This window comes from Lepisma saccharinum, chromosome 3 (genome assembly GCF_977018435.1).
Source record: "Lepisma saccharinum chromosome 3, izLepSacc3.1, whole genome shotgun sequence".
In the NCBI taxonomy this organism is placed as follows: Eukaryota; Metazoa; Arthropoda; class Insecta; order Zygentoma; family Lepismatidae; genus Lepisma; species Lepisma saccharinum.
Window position 1 is genome coordinate 28,748,933 of NC_139231.1, and position 15,826 is coordinate 28,764,758.

Sequence of the window (15,826 nt, forward strand, 5' to 3'; positions counted from 1 at the left end):
AAAAATTTAAATAATGGAACAAAACATTTGTGGTGGTTGTGCAAAATGCAGCAAACGTATGACGAATATGTACACATTCATAATTAACAAAATTCACAAATTAACAATTCAAAAAGTTCCATTCGAAGGAAGGACTTGCGCACGCATCATCAAAAGAAAAGGGAGCAGAGCAGAACAAGAATATTGTCCTTCGCACCCTCTGAAGTTTTGAAACCTGTTTCCAAATTCATCACGTAGCATTTTTATTGTGGACAAATATTCCTGCCATTCCTGAGAATTTGGGAAGGGCAAATTATAACTTTATTAAAAAGTTTTAATACGTATAACGGAAGACAGTAAGTTTGCAAAATGGCCTCCACTTCCTTCAAAATATCAGCCCTTGTGTCACGGGGAGGAATCATTCAAGTAGTTTTACTGTCATATCGAGATGAGAATCGCATCCAAGAATGAAGGGAGCTAACCGAGCTAGCTCACAGACGTCCGTAATTTCACGTATTGTGAGCGAAAAGGCAACAACACGAACAATTTTCGCTTTCAATTGTTCGTTGACTAAGTCATCAATCCTCTCCTCAACTGTATTTCTGATTTTTTAAATATTTTTTTTATTCGCATTGCTTTTCTGCCACGTTTGGCTAATGGCGACGATGAGGAGTCATGATATGATGAAATTGATGAAAGGACACATACAAAGAACACCCATGCTCAGGCCAGGATTTGAACCCGCAACCTCTGGTGTCGCAACGGGCTGTGCTAACCACTCCGCCACAGAGTTTGGCAAATTTATTTCGTGATAAAGAAATACTTCTGAATGAATTAACTTTATCAGGGTACAAAATTTCTACGCTTTTCACTATTCACTTCACAACAAAAGTAAGCAATTCACTTGAAAAATCTACATTCCTCTTCTAAAGTCCTTTTCTTACTCCCACGAAGTTTGGGCAGCGATATGGTTCTCTGAAACTTTTACAGAAACTGACATTTCTTCCAGGTAAATCCTTGAAAATCAAGAAACAGACTCATAGGCGACAGAAAGTACGAACGCTGCTTTACCCCAGCTGGCAAGAAATTTTCGTACTTCAGAAGTAACTTGTCCATCAGCTTGCTTAGTTGACACAACACCAACTCTATAATGGAATGTATAACTGTGTAGGGAAAATTGGTCAATGTGTTGAAGTTTGGATGAGTCTGGTCTTGTATCACGAGAAAAGAGAAAACGGGATAACTACAAATGTATAGATAATTTCAAGCATGACGTGTTAAGTGGGGCCAAGGCGGGCCGCATTAACGGATGCTGGGGCCCACATGCAGCCCGCGAGTTTGACTGGCTGATATCTCAGGAGAAACGTTGTTACGCTTCTCCCAGGAGACTCGAACCTGCGGGCGTCCTGTAGCTGGAGCCCAAAGCATGACGCCTTAGACCGTACGGTCACGATGTAGAACATCGTCTTCAAGGGACACCTGAAGATGAGTTTTTGTTTCCTAATTCTGATTTGACAAAGGGGGCTCTCACTGCACCAAGCGTCGTCAACCCTATGCCGGTCTTTTGAGTATCTTGAGTTTGAGTTTCTGTAAGTCTACTTTATGTATAGATAAGCTAATCGGGACTGGACCTACATTTATAGTGGGATTGAACTATTGGGCGTCCACCAGGTACCAAACTCGGGACCTTTTGATATGACGAGGGTCATCTTTACCATTACGCTATAGGGGAGGCAAAATATATTCTAAACTAAGAAGACATTTTGAATGGACATGTAGAATGTAGGAGGCAAGGTTCGCGCTGAAGAGGAAGAAGACAGGGAATTCTCCCTCCCCTTTCCTAACCTGTACATCTCTAATGTAATTCTCAACCAAGCCAAGAATCTTTTCCTTATACATTTTATATAACTTTTCTTATTGTTAATGAACAATTAGAATTAATAATTTGTCTTTAAATCTCAAGTTAGCAAGTCAGCCAAAATTATGTTTTTATACTAAATTTTACATTAATTGAAGATTTGCAAATAAATAGTACACGTCTTCATGATCCTTCCACTCCAAAAACAAATGTTTTGTAAGAGTCACATCAAGTTTATGCTTGGAAGTAGTGAAGTTCTAGGAAACACACACACACATGTATGTAAGCAACAACAATAGTATTGTAATTTGGAGAGGATGTGATTTGTGAGTGGAACAAGCATGGGAATTTAACGAAGTTCCTTTGCGAATCATCAATTATGTATGCATGTGTGTGTGTGTGTGTGTGTGTGTATGTGTACACGTATTTTCTATCTGCACCGTTGACTCACAAAGTACTACATGTGAGGTAAAACTATCGAAATGTAAAAAGAGGAAGCGCTACCACCCTCCCCGCCTTTTCTACATTTTATTCAAATCGAACACGAGGCACGTATCTAGATATATATTTCGGAGGGGCGTCCTAACGTAATGTCTCAAAATAATAATATTAATAATGTTAAATTAAAATAAGTATAATTATATTAAATTAATTAATATATTTTTATTACATGAATAGGTAAGAAGGCGGTATAACAACAGTGATACAGTATAACATCACGTATTCATTATCTAGCTTACGTGTAGTTAAGGTCGGCAAAATTTGTAAATAAATATAAACTGCCCTGGCAAGGAAATTAATGTCAAATAGATAAATAATATAATATTTATTGAATATGAAAAAATGATGTTAGATCCAGTTGACGAAAGTAAAATTCCTGGTAATATTTTGCATGTTATTATAAGTAGTAATAATTCTTGCATAAATCTTCTTTGGTACTGTCATTCAAAGACGTATTGCTTTCCAATATTTTTGCGGAAATAAACAAATTGCGATTAAACAACAACCTTACTTTCATTACTTAATTGAAGTTATTTTATGATCTCATTATTTTCATTATTTAATTGTTGTACTTGGTAAGTCTTTCGGCGGGCGGTTGGGACTCCTGGACCCCCCTGAATACGTTCTTCGCGGTAGGGATCGAGATAAAGTTACTATGTCACTGGTTCCAATTCACGGTAAATATCTCTGCTTCTCAACACTCAAACATACACAACCTCATGGCCTTCCTGCTTTCTTGGTTTCTTGCCTGGGAAAGAGGAAATAAATCAAGCTGTGACAGTTACGGGACCTTCTGACGAGGGGGACGGAACCCAGCTGTGCAGAGGATTCAAGCTCCAGCGCGAACTAACCCTCCCCGTCAGCCTGAGGCAAGTTTCGAACAGAGACATCTAGTGGCCAAGTGGCAAACTATGATGGATGAAATTCGGCTGAAGCGGCCGTATCTTTCGCCGTCGATAATACATGACATTTTTAAACAATCATTTTGGGCTGTGCAAGTGACTTTTGAAAGAAAAGCCCTCCCTAGCTTAGTCGTAAAAGGATTGAGCATTACGTTAGTATGCATCATAATGGCCATTTTCGTTGGAGCTACCCACAAATCGTATAACCATTCTGTGCTTATTTACGTATTTCCTTATGGGAAATTGAAAAAAAATAATGGAATTTGTGCACATTTATCGAACTGAAATTGCATGTTTCATAAAGTAAGTCCACATCTACTGTGTGTTTTCCGGCAAATTTTTGTCCTAAAACGATATATTCAACAAAATGCAAAAAAGCCCATGTTAAATTTAAGCGCTTTCCACGGCGACTTTCGCCAAACCCCACCGCCCTCTTAAAGGGGAGGTTCAACGGGTCGAAGCACGAAGCACCTCCCTTTTGGTTCAGTAAAATTACACTGCTCTGCAGCAAAAATGAGGTTTTCAAATGAATGAGTGTTCCTAAATGGAATTTTCACGCTGAGTTCAACGGTGCAATCCGTTTTTTCCTATCACGTCAGGTTTTCGAAAAAATCAGGAATTTGTGTTTCATAAAAGCCCGTTTATATACCATAGGAGGGCATGGAGAGTATTTGGAGTTAAATTGTGATTTCACCTTTGTATGTGGTCTGGCAACACTAATTTAACTGTTGTTTGTTTCACAGGTGGTCGAGTGATTTGTATTCCTAGTGCTGAACGGTTGCATGAAGTGACAAATTGTGTATATTCGGACAACAATGTCTTCACGTGGCTGCAAAAACGACGCGAACACTTTCTCTTAAGTACGTATGTGGAAAGTACATGTTGTATAAACAAAGACTAAAGATAACGCGATTCATCAAAGAAGCCTACCTTGCATATTTTGGACTTGTGCTTGGCTATGAAAATAAACCATGGACACCCCAGAAAGTATGTAAGACTTGTGTTGAAGGTTTGAGGTTCTGGATGAACGGACAAAGAGAGAAATTCTATTTTGCTGTGCCAATGGTATGGAGGGAACAATTAAACCATATGGATGACTGTTATTTTTGTCAAGTTCAAGTGCAAGGTTTTAGTGCCAAGCACAAAAGTGACATAGTGTATCCACATTTGTGATCTGCAATGAGACCAATCAAACATGACGAAAGTCTACCTATTCCTTCTCGTCCATCTTCAAGCTGTACATCGCCTCGAAAGGAAGTTGTTAGCTATACAACGGACATCAGTGGATCAGTACAAGTGATAATACCCCACACTTATTTAGTCAGACCGCACTGAATGACTTGGTACGTGATCTTGCGTTACCAAAGGAAAGTTACTGTTAGCTTCTGTACTGAAAGACAGACATTTATTGTTACCTGGCACTAAAATTTCATGTTACAGATCCCGGGAACAAGAAATAGTTTCTTTATTTTCAGAAGATAGGTCTATGATCTTCTGCAATGACATACCGAAACTTGTAACGTGGCTTGGTGTAAAGGATGTAACTTCTGAATGAAGGCTTGTCATAGATTCTTCTGTAACCAGCCTGAAAGGTGTGTTACTCCACAATGGCAATGTTCTTGGATCTGTACCAGTTGCTTAATAATCATATGAAAGTTTGCAGTTTCTATTGAAGTGTGTGAAGTACTCCGAGTATGGGTGGGTTGTATGTGGTGACTTCAAAGTTATCAACCTTTTACTGGGACTACAAACGGGATACACAAAAATGCCCTGTTTGCTGTGCGAGTGGAATGGTCGAGACAGACAAAATCACTGGCAAAGGCGGGAATGGCCAACCAGAGGACCCTTGACACCCGGAACAAAGAATGTTATGCATGTGCCTCTTGTGGAACCCACAAAAGTTCTTCTCCCTCCTCTACACATTAAATTGGGTATCATGAGACAGTTTGTAGGTGCCCTAGATAAGGACAGTGAGTGTTTATCAGAGAATGACCCTAGATAAGCTGAAAGCAGGTGTTTTTACTGGACTTCAGATCAGGAAATTAATGTCTGACCCCAATTTTTAGGATACAATTAGCCAAACGGAAAAGTAAGCCTGGGAGAGCTATAAAGATGTAAAAAATTCCTAGGAAACAGAAGGAGTCCAGCTTACAAAACCATTGTGAACACCATGTTTGAAAATTTAAGAAAACTAGGTTGTAACATGAGATTGAAGTTACACTTCCTACATGCTCACATTGACTATTTTCCAGATACCTGTCTTGGATTTTACAGCAAGGAACAGGGTGAACGTTTCCATCAGGATTTGAAAGATATGGAAAGAAGATACCATGGTGGTTGGACTGTGAACATGATGGCAGACTACTGTTGGTCCCTGAAAAGGGAAAGTACTTCTCATGCATATTTAAGAAGTTCGAAAAGACGAAAATTCCTGCCTGTAAAATAAGTGATGTCACTAAATAATATCACTTGTTGGTAGTTCTTGTGAACTGTACGCACATTATGTTTACAATTACATAATTATAATATACACCACGTTTTTAAGCATGGCAATGATCTTGTAGAAGGGTATAAATATATGTCGGTAATGGTTCAATATGCAAATTTTGTTTTCAACAATCTGGACGTGATAGAAGAAAACTGCTTAGATATTTGGAATCAGCGCCCCAAAATTAGGGGGAAACTACATTCGAAACCAAAACATCAAGAAAAAAATTCAAATTGCAGAGCGGTGTTATAAGATTACTTGTTCTATCCGCTTGTTCATAAAAATTTCTTCGAACTTATATTATTATTCTAAATTCGAGACGTATAGGACGACATACGGATGGGAAGGGAATTACGTAATTCCACACACCAGATGGGACTGTAGACCAAATGTCTTCAATTTTCTGATAGTTTCGGAATTTTTGCGATAAGAAACGAAATGGGACTGTCAAATCAGTTATATTTTTCCCCTCCAGTCTTCTTAAAGGAATTTGGTTTTTAAAAACGCAGTGCAAGAAAACCAGGGAAACAACGTAACATTCTCAAGTTGTTTGACACAAGATGAACAGAAAACTTCAATCCTAAGGAGCGTGACGTGGAGTTGTACTCACTAATTGTAGAAACTTCAGAGACTTTACAATTTACTAGTACAGTGCGTTCAATTTAAAAGTGGTACGTAAGGTATATTTGAATCTTGTTTTTGTTGTTGTCTTCCGTTATGTTCCGTCCGTTCCGTTATGCCCATTGTTACAGGAAAAGTTTATTGTAGCGGAAGAGAGGGAAGGGGAGGTGACGAGGAGGGAGGAGACGGATGCATTGTCAGTTGCAGGTGTTCCGCTGTACTGCTGGGTTGTGTTTGTTCTGCGTTGAGTTGAGTGAGTGAGAAATTACCCTCTAGGATGCCATTTAGTGTTCAGGAACGTGCCTTTATTGTTAAACAATATTTCAGAACAAATTCATTCAAAGGAAGCTGCACTAAATGTTTGGTAAGAGTGCTCCGACTTTAAGTTCAATTCAGAAAATGGTCAATAAATTCCGTGAGACAGGGTCTGTATGTAACGTGAAACACCGACGTAGGAGGACTGTACTAACACAAGAGGCAGTGACTAATGTTAATGAGATAATGACAAGATCTCCCCACAAACCTTTACGACGCCTAAGCCAGGAGACACAAATGTCCGTAGGATCAGCCCATACAGCAGTGAGGAAAATGTTGAAATTACAACCTCTGACAATAAAGTTCGGTGAATGATCCTGAATATCAAAAGTAGACGAAATCTTAATGAAACCTACCTTACTGTCCTTCGAAGTAGTCCCCTCCCATGGCTATGCACCGTTGAGAATGGCTGTACATGTCCGGGATATCCTCAAATCTCTGACCTTTCAAAGCGATTTTGAGGCGTGGGAAGAGAAAGAAATCTGGAGGATTCAGATCCAAATTTCTTGCAATGCATTGCTACAGAGGATGAGAGCTGGTGTGTGAGGTACGACCCTGAAACGAAACGCCAAAGCATGGAATGGCGTTCTCCTGCATCACCCCGTCGGAAGAAGGCCAAGGCGGAAAAATTGTTGTTCCCTCCGGCAGGAATTCCTTGTGGATCATGCCATCACTGTCAAAGAAAGTGATAAGCATCGTCTTGATGCGTCATTTTTACGCCTTGATCTTCTTCCGACGAGGTGATGCAGGAGAACGCCATTCCATACTTTGGAGTTTCGTTTCAGGGTCGTACCTCACACACCAGCTCTCATCCTCTGTAGCAATGCATTGCAAGAAATTTGGATCTGAATCCTCCAGATTTCTTTCCCTTCCCACGCCTCAAAATCGCTTTGAAAGGTCAGAGATTTGAGGATATTCCGGACATCCAACAGAACGTGACGAGGGTCTTGAACACCATCCCGAAAGAAGACTTTTCTAAAAGTTTCCAGGACATGTACAGCCGTTCTCAACGGTGCATAGCCATGGGAGGGGACTACTTCGAAGGACAGTAAGGTAGGTTTCATTAAGATTTCGTCTACTTTTGATATTCAGGATCATTCACCGAACTTTATTGTCAGAGGTTGTATATCCATATCGAATTCAAGTTTTTCAAGAATTGAAAGAAATTGACTACCCTAATCGTGTGCACTACTGTCAATGGTTGAAGGACTTCATTGGGAATGACATCACTGTGTTGGACTACGTGTTCTTTTCCGATGAAGCATGGTTTCACCTGAATGGTTACGTGTCCTCGCAAAATTATCGAACATGGAGCTCTGAAAATCCCCATCTTTTCGTGGAGTCCCCCTTCCACCCTCAGGAAGTTGGTGTCTGGTGTGCCATATCCAGGCGGCGAGTGGTAGGGCCCATTTTTTTTAAAAAAAAACACAATAGATAGTGAAATTTACCAAAACATCATAATGCAGTTTGTTGCAATGTTGGAACCAGAGGAACGTCGGTGCTGGTTTCAGCAGGACGGCGCAACTCCGCATACTTCCAACGAGACTATGGTTATGTTAAGAGATTTCTTTGGACTCAGGATTATTTCAAAGGGACTGTGGCCCGCCAGATCCCCAGATATTTCAAGTCCGGACTACTTCTTGTGGGGGGGGTTTGAAGCAAAAAGTATACAGGCAGAATCCACGCACCTTAGAAGAGCTGAGTCACCACATCACTGATGAAATTAGGAGTATAACTGTAGATGTCCTCCATAATGTTGCAAGAAATATGGAAAAACGTCTTAACATGTGTATTCAAGAACAAGGTCTTCATTTTCAACATTTGATTTAAGAATCTTACTTGTATATTTTGTATATTGTATATTTGTTCTCCATACCGCTTTTAAATTAAACGCACTGTAGAAGATAAATATTTCAGCAAGCTCTTCAGTTTCTTCACTCTGTGGAACCTGTGGTGAATTTGAAAAATCTCCACTTGTTCTGACCAAATTGTTTTCATGCAGTACAAGATTATGTTGGGCACATCAAACGGTGTACTGTTCAGTACTGTGAACATGTCAGTATTCTAATAGAGATATTACAAAAAAGCTATAGGTAAACCTTCGTTGTCCTTTTTTGGACCATTTTGTAGTAGAGTTGAACTCACGTTTCTCTGAACACAGTCAACACATTTCAAAATTGCAACAACTTATTCCAAAAATGTGAAATGGGTATCCCTCATTCATAGGAACAGTGTGTCAAAATGTTGGTTGGCCTGGTTGATAGATTTGATTTTTATAGCCTAATCATACCTAGGCCTGCTATACGTCCCGGATTTTCTGGCACAATCGAGGAATGATATAATTTGTCCTGGTGTCTCGAATAGTTTCTTCGGGATGCACAAATGTCCTGGAATCGGGTGGGAAAGATCAAATTATTTAAGACTATACTTTCCTGTACTTCATTTATATTTAAATGCGTAATATTAAATGATCATTTTACTAAAGAATTTAACTACATTGAACCGCTCCCTCTAGATAACACAAGAGTTATTAAGTTACAAGAAGATGCTGCAAAGATATTTGACTTCACGATATCGCGGCCGTCTGCTAGCAGCATTAAATTTCAGTTGCAAATCTCTTCCATTGCTTAGTAAGCAGCTTACTGCAAACAGCCAGTGCTTGGTGTCTACATTGTTAAGTTTGCAGTTCTCAAATAAGTTTGCGGAAGTGGATTTCTGTGTTTTTTTTAAAGGAGTGTAAAGAATATGATAATGTATATGTACAGTGTACATACACACAACTTTATCGGGTTCAGCAGCCCGCCTCCCTCCCCGCTCCAAAACAAGCTTCGGATTTTCACTTATGAAATATAGCAACCCTAATCATACCAAAAGTTGAATCCCCACCCCCCTTGCGTGAACCATATATACGCCCAAGGGTATATACATACTCTTTTATTATTCTAATCAAGAATAGTCTAGTCTACGGTCAGAACTATATAAACAGACATATCATTTTTCTTATTGTATTATTGATATTAATTATATTATTATTATTATTATTATTATTATTATTATTATTATTATTATTATTATTATTATAGTGGACACTGGACACTTATAAGTGAAAATAAATGTGTGTTCATATTTACATCTTAGTCAACATGAAAACTTACGTACCAGGTGGATTACTCCATTATAATCTTCCAGCAGGACAAACGTTTGCAATTCGAAGCCTATAGTTTGAACATTTTGGATCCATTACGTACCACTCCGTCATGTGAAGATCCATAAAGAGATGTTTTAGAATAGTGTTTCCTTCGCACCATCTGATGTTAATACTCTAAAGCTCTTCTTTTTTACACAACAAATATGAGAAACAAATCTTATAAATTACTTGTAACCTTGAGAGTTTAAACTAGAGTCGTTAAAGGAGAATAAACAAAACCATAGAAACAACGAACGAAAATGAGATTCCTAATTCTTGACATTTTAACAATGATAAAGCAAGCACTTTACAAAATATCGATAACCAATTTAACTTACATGGATTCTATCAGTGATTCCACTAAATATTTATTAATTTTATTTCTGTCATTAACACCAAATCATCTTGTAAAAATTAGTTTCTTTGGAACTGAATGTTATTGAGAACTGCTTATTAATTTAACATCTTTAAAGTACTTCAGAGCCAGTTAAGTATTTTACTTGTGACAATGTTATAGTTTTAATTTTTCAAACACTATTGCCAAAAAATTAGGGCCATCTTGATCAAAATACTGAAGTGTATTATAAATTTAAATTTGATCGAGTGTCTTTTTAAGGGAAGGGGGGTTTCAAAATTAACTGGTGAGCCGAAACATAAAACTAGTACTCACACTGCATACTGACACACGAATACTAAACTTGAGTTGTCAAAAGGAAATGTATTCCCTAGACTTAATTGTATGTATATGAAACCCTACCAAAAAACTTTGCCTGGGGTAAGATGGGGCAATTCAAATGTTGTTGTTTATACTTATAAGACTAAATCCTGAGGTTAAATAAGAACAACATGCACTACATTGAATAATTGATTGATTATTTTACTTCGTTTTTCTGCCCCGTTTGCCTAAACGTGAAGATGAGGATGACTTATGATATTGTGAAATTGATGAAGGGACACTTCACAAACAAAACTCATGCCTAGCAGTGGCGAAGCGTGACATTTTTACGCGTAGTCATCGCGAGACTTGCCAAACGTCGTGTAAATTCTTTCAACCAGGTAAAGGGGGGCAATATTTCTCTACGGTAAACGCCATTGTTATGCGATTCATATTATATTATCTGAGTGATAATAATATATCACGGTGCTGTAAGCGCATGTCCACACTATGTGAAGAAAACAAAAAATTCAGAGATTGTTTACCACACATTTCTGTTCGATGAAATGTTCCGAAAATTGGGAAAGAAAATCCTATCAAAAATACAACATTTCAGGTTGCTGAAATTTGTTGCTATACTACAGAGCATTCCCTGACATTCGCTACGAGACTCGGGGGAAAGAGGCCCGGCATCAGCGCTTGTCTTTCCCAGTGAACGGGTCCGCGACAGTCGGTAAAGTCGGCTATTAAAATTACAGTTTTCATATTGTGTACTAACCTTGACTACATAAGGTGTTGAAAATGATGTCCCTCTGCTGCAACACATTCCTGGCATCTTCAAAGGAAATTGGCATTTACACGTGCAAGTTCGTCTACTGTAATTCTTCCGATTTCTCGTACAATACTCTCTTTTAACTCACGGAGTGTGCAGATTGTCTTTGTATACTTTATTTTTTTAGATTTCCCCATTTATCTTTCAACTTGTATTCTGAACTGACCGTGTTACTCTAAACTTTTTACGAGGTTTAATATAGTGGTCCTATGTGGAATGCGAACACCAGGAAATTTCGTTGCAAAACGTCGTCGCACTTCTCCACAATTTATCTTTCCGAAGTAACACTCGACAAGATAAATCCTTTGTTATAATGTAAACACACAACAAAAAAAACAGACTGTAGCGTGCGACTGTCGCGGACCCGTTCATCTGGAAAGACAAGCGCTGATGCCGGGCCGCTTGCCGCCGAGTCTCGTAGCGAATGTCAGGGAATGCTCTGTGGTTTAAAATCCGAATTATTAGGAATTATACCAAAGAGACGGAAGAAAAGCGTCATTTCTACATTAGTGAAGTAGAAATGGCCAAATCTGTATTTTTTTATGGATTAAATGATCGGGAAGACGAGACTTTGATGATAAATTATATTTGAAAAATAGAAAAAATGTTAAAACACTCTCTCCAAGTAAATCCGAGTAAAATTTCCGAATCGAGATTTTAAAATTTCCGGAATCCTGATATATTTTGCCATCTCTGCTGTGAAGGTAAGATGAGCTAGGAGAAAGGTTCTCTCTGAGTATGTCTGTCCCCTCGAGATAAAAAAAATCCTTGAGTAGTCTTGTCATTTGTAAACATATTAAACAAGCCGGCATCCGTGGCGGAATGGTGATCACAGCGCGCTACGACGTTAGGGGTCCCGGGTTTGAATCCCGCCCTGGGGATGGGTGTATGTGAGTGCCCCTTCATCAATTTCATTGTATCATCACTCATTCTCATCTTTTTGATTAGCCAAAAATGGCACAAAGGCGAAGCAAAATAAACCAAATCACTAAATCACATAGTAAACACAAAACAAAAGGAAGTACCTCGTGTTTTGTAAAGCAAGAACTTTTTTTTCCGAAATCGATATTTGAAGTGCACGATGCAAGAAAATTAAAAGGAGAAATACTATGAAGGATATACAACGGATCCACCAGGATAAGGACGACACGGACACCGCGCGGCCGTGTATGACCACAAGTGAACAAACATTACATTAACATTTTATACACGTATTATAGCGTTCACATTGCCTGAAATGCAAATATATCGTTGCTCACAGATCGTTGGTTAGTCGGTTCTGTATTTATTTTTTTGCAACAGTTGTGAAGTTTGCGCGCCACCGTGCGGGAATACGAAACAGCTTTTACAGCGAGAGAAATCTGGCGGGGCGCCGTCCTTCACTTTACGTCCCTGCGAGCATTCTCAGGCGAGGCAGCTCGGAGAATAACACGCTCGGGATCTGTGCATGGGAGGAGGACGGTTTTTGTCGTCCGAAACCCAACCACCCAGCCGAAGCTGGCCACTCTCTGCGGAGAACGGCAAACAATGAAGAGATGCCAGAAGCAAGGACGTTAACACATGAAGGAAAATTACCAACCGTTGACAAAATAAATAACGTAATTTCCGATGAGGAAAGAAATAAATTATCGGTAATAGAAAAAATACAGACTCTTGCTTGATAATTGTTATTTAGCGTCGCTTTCTGCTACTTTTAGCTAATCGCGACGATGAGGATGAGTGATGATATAATTAAATTGATGGAGGGGCACTCACACCCGTACTCAGGCCGGGATTCGAACCCGGGACCCTTGGCTTTTTACTGAGGGATCTTAGCCACGGAAGTCAGCTACAGATTCTTGTTTCTTGCAAAGTATATATGTATTTTTTCTATATGTTTAGTGGAAAGAACATTTGGATTACAATGATCAAGTCTACATCATGTAGATTTAAAAACATGTTTTGATTAGCACGTTTCAAAAAATTCCTGATAAGGTGGCAAAGTTGTGTGGTTTATTTCTTTACTTCTGTTTAGAAGATGCTACGGTTAAATCTGTTAGCATTTTATTCTTCTCCCATTTTTCATGATCTTCGCTTTACTATTAAATAATAGGTGCTATTCTAAAACATAATATTCGATAAAAACGAATTTCACGATTTCTTTTCACACCGGCTATTAAGTAAGTTAGGAATTCATCATTTAAACTCATTCCCATTTTGGTTCACCAGGAGCCGCTACAGGAACCTGTGAACTACAAATTCTTGAAAGTTTGGCAAAATTGTCTGGCATCCTTCAGCCAATAAAGCGACCAGATGGTAAGACGATAGTATTTCCAAGAATTGACACCTGTTGTTTTTGCGCTTTTCATGTAGTAAGTGAGGCTTTTTCCGTAGTTGTGTGTTTGTCGCAATGAACAGTGTGGAGAATTGTTGGTGCGATGCTCTTCTACCAGAAATCTGGATGAATAAAGTAAAATAAAATAAACATAAAAAACTTGTTGATAACAAGGTTGCTAAAAGCTGGAATGTCGTGGATGAACTTTCGCTACAAGCATGTCTGAAGAAGGCTTCTAGTTAGTTTGAAGTTTTTACTTATTATATTGGTAGAGGTGGTTCTGGTAACGCAGATATCACCTTTCCCGTGAGATATTTACTTTTGTGCCCTATTTCACATAGTCATTTTCGACAGGAAACTTTTTCTGTGTTGCTTTTTACTAGTAATTTTCACGTTCAATGCACGTAAATATTCGTTATTATGCTTTTCAAGCTCTTCTGAATTTTACCTTCTGTTAAGTTAAAACGACAAAATTTGTTACAATTCGATATCTTCTTCCATCTTTCGTTATCTTCGTATTACTGTTAAATATAATTATGAAATTTATTATAATAATTATTTATTGTAAGATATGATATTCGGTAAACACAAACGTATCAGTTTTTTATCACGTTGGCTGCTATACGAAATTCGTCATTTAAACTCACATTACTAGTAGAGTAAATTTGTGACCTATCGCCGCTCCACTTTGGTTCATCACGAGCCGCCACTGGGATCTCCTTTTCCAATTCTTTTCAACACTAACCGTGGGAAAATGCACGCTCTTGCTTACTTAATTTATTCTATGCACCTTTATTTTAATATGAAAGAAAAGGTCTCATGACCAGACCTTGAAGAGCGGGAGACAAGCGATCGAAGAACCTTGCATTCGCAGACCTGCTGCGATGACTTGGCTCGCCTGACACCATTGCACTCAACAGGAAACGTAGCGGGACGGTTGGGCATGGGGCAGAACTTGGCTCTCATTTGGATGCGCTAAACTTAGCGAATCTCTTGCGCATTTCTAGCCTTTTCATGGAGTCACGTGACTAATTTTGCGCAATTATGCTAATATTCTGACTTATTTTTTCACTTCTTCTCTAAAATATTTAAAATGCAAAATTTTTATTGTTGTCCTTTGTCATCGCCGCATCTCCCGATGCCCAGGCAGGGATTCTAACCCCGTGCCTCTGGCGTCGTATCAAGCTGTGCTCTAACCACTGCGCCACGGAGGTCGCCCACATGTATTACAGAAATGTACTGTAACTAATACATTCAATAGCTCAGTGAAACAGTTCGATGAATGGATCTTAAAAGTCAATAGCTAAGAAAATTAAATTGATTGTGTTTAGAAAGCTTGATTGTGCTATGGGCTTGGAAAAATCACAAATCTAGGGAACGTTATCATTCTCATCATTAGCTGCACTTGAAGAATGTGCCCAACCTTACGTTGACTGAGAATAAGCATATCCACAATAATAGGCGTGCGCCTTTATTATTTTGTGACTCAATATTCACACCAGTGAATGACTTCAGTTGTTGTCAACGCTCCAAGACTTAAACAACACAAAAAATCTTCGTTCTATATCCTCATATTGAAGTACACATAAATTAGGCGAAAATGGCAAATATGGGTATAAATTCCCCCCAAAATTATATTTGGCCCCTAGATTCCAGAAAGTCTAAAAAGTCTCTATGAATTCGACGTGTGCTACCACTGCCATATTGAAAAATGCTAATCGGTAAAGCTAAATTGGACAAATCACTAAAAAATATTCCAAATGAGATAAAATCTAGCAGAAAAGTTCCTAAAGATTTGTCATTTAACAAATACATTCATTGTAAATCCATCTCGAGCTACGGTCGCCGGCCTTCGTGGCAAAGTGGTTAGCATCCCGGCCTGCGTATGGGTGTTCCTTGTGAGTGCCGCTTCATCCATTTAATCATATCGTCACTCATCCTCCAAAAGTGGCAGAAAGATGAAGTAAAACCAACTAAATATATTAATCAATCGAGCTACGGCCTTCAGATTCTTTTAAAATGTGTTTGTACTGGTGGCAATTGGGTGCCAAAACTGAGGGAAGTGTCACGTACACAAACTGCATTGTTGTTCTTTGAGGTAGAGGATCATAGATGGCAGCATGCAAAAAGAACGACGCATATTTGATGATGCATAAAGCAGTTTAGAAAGTGGG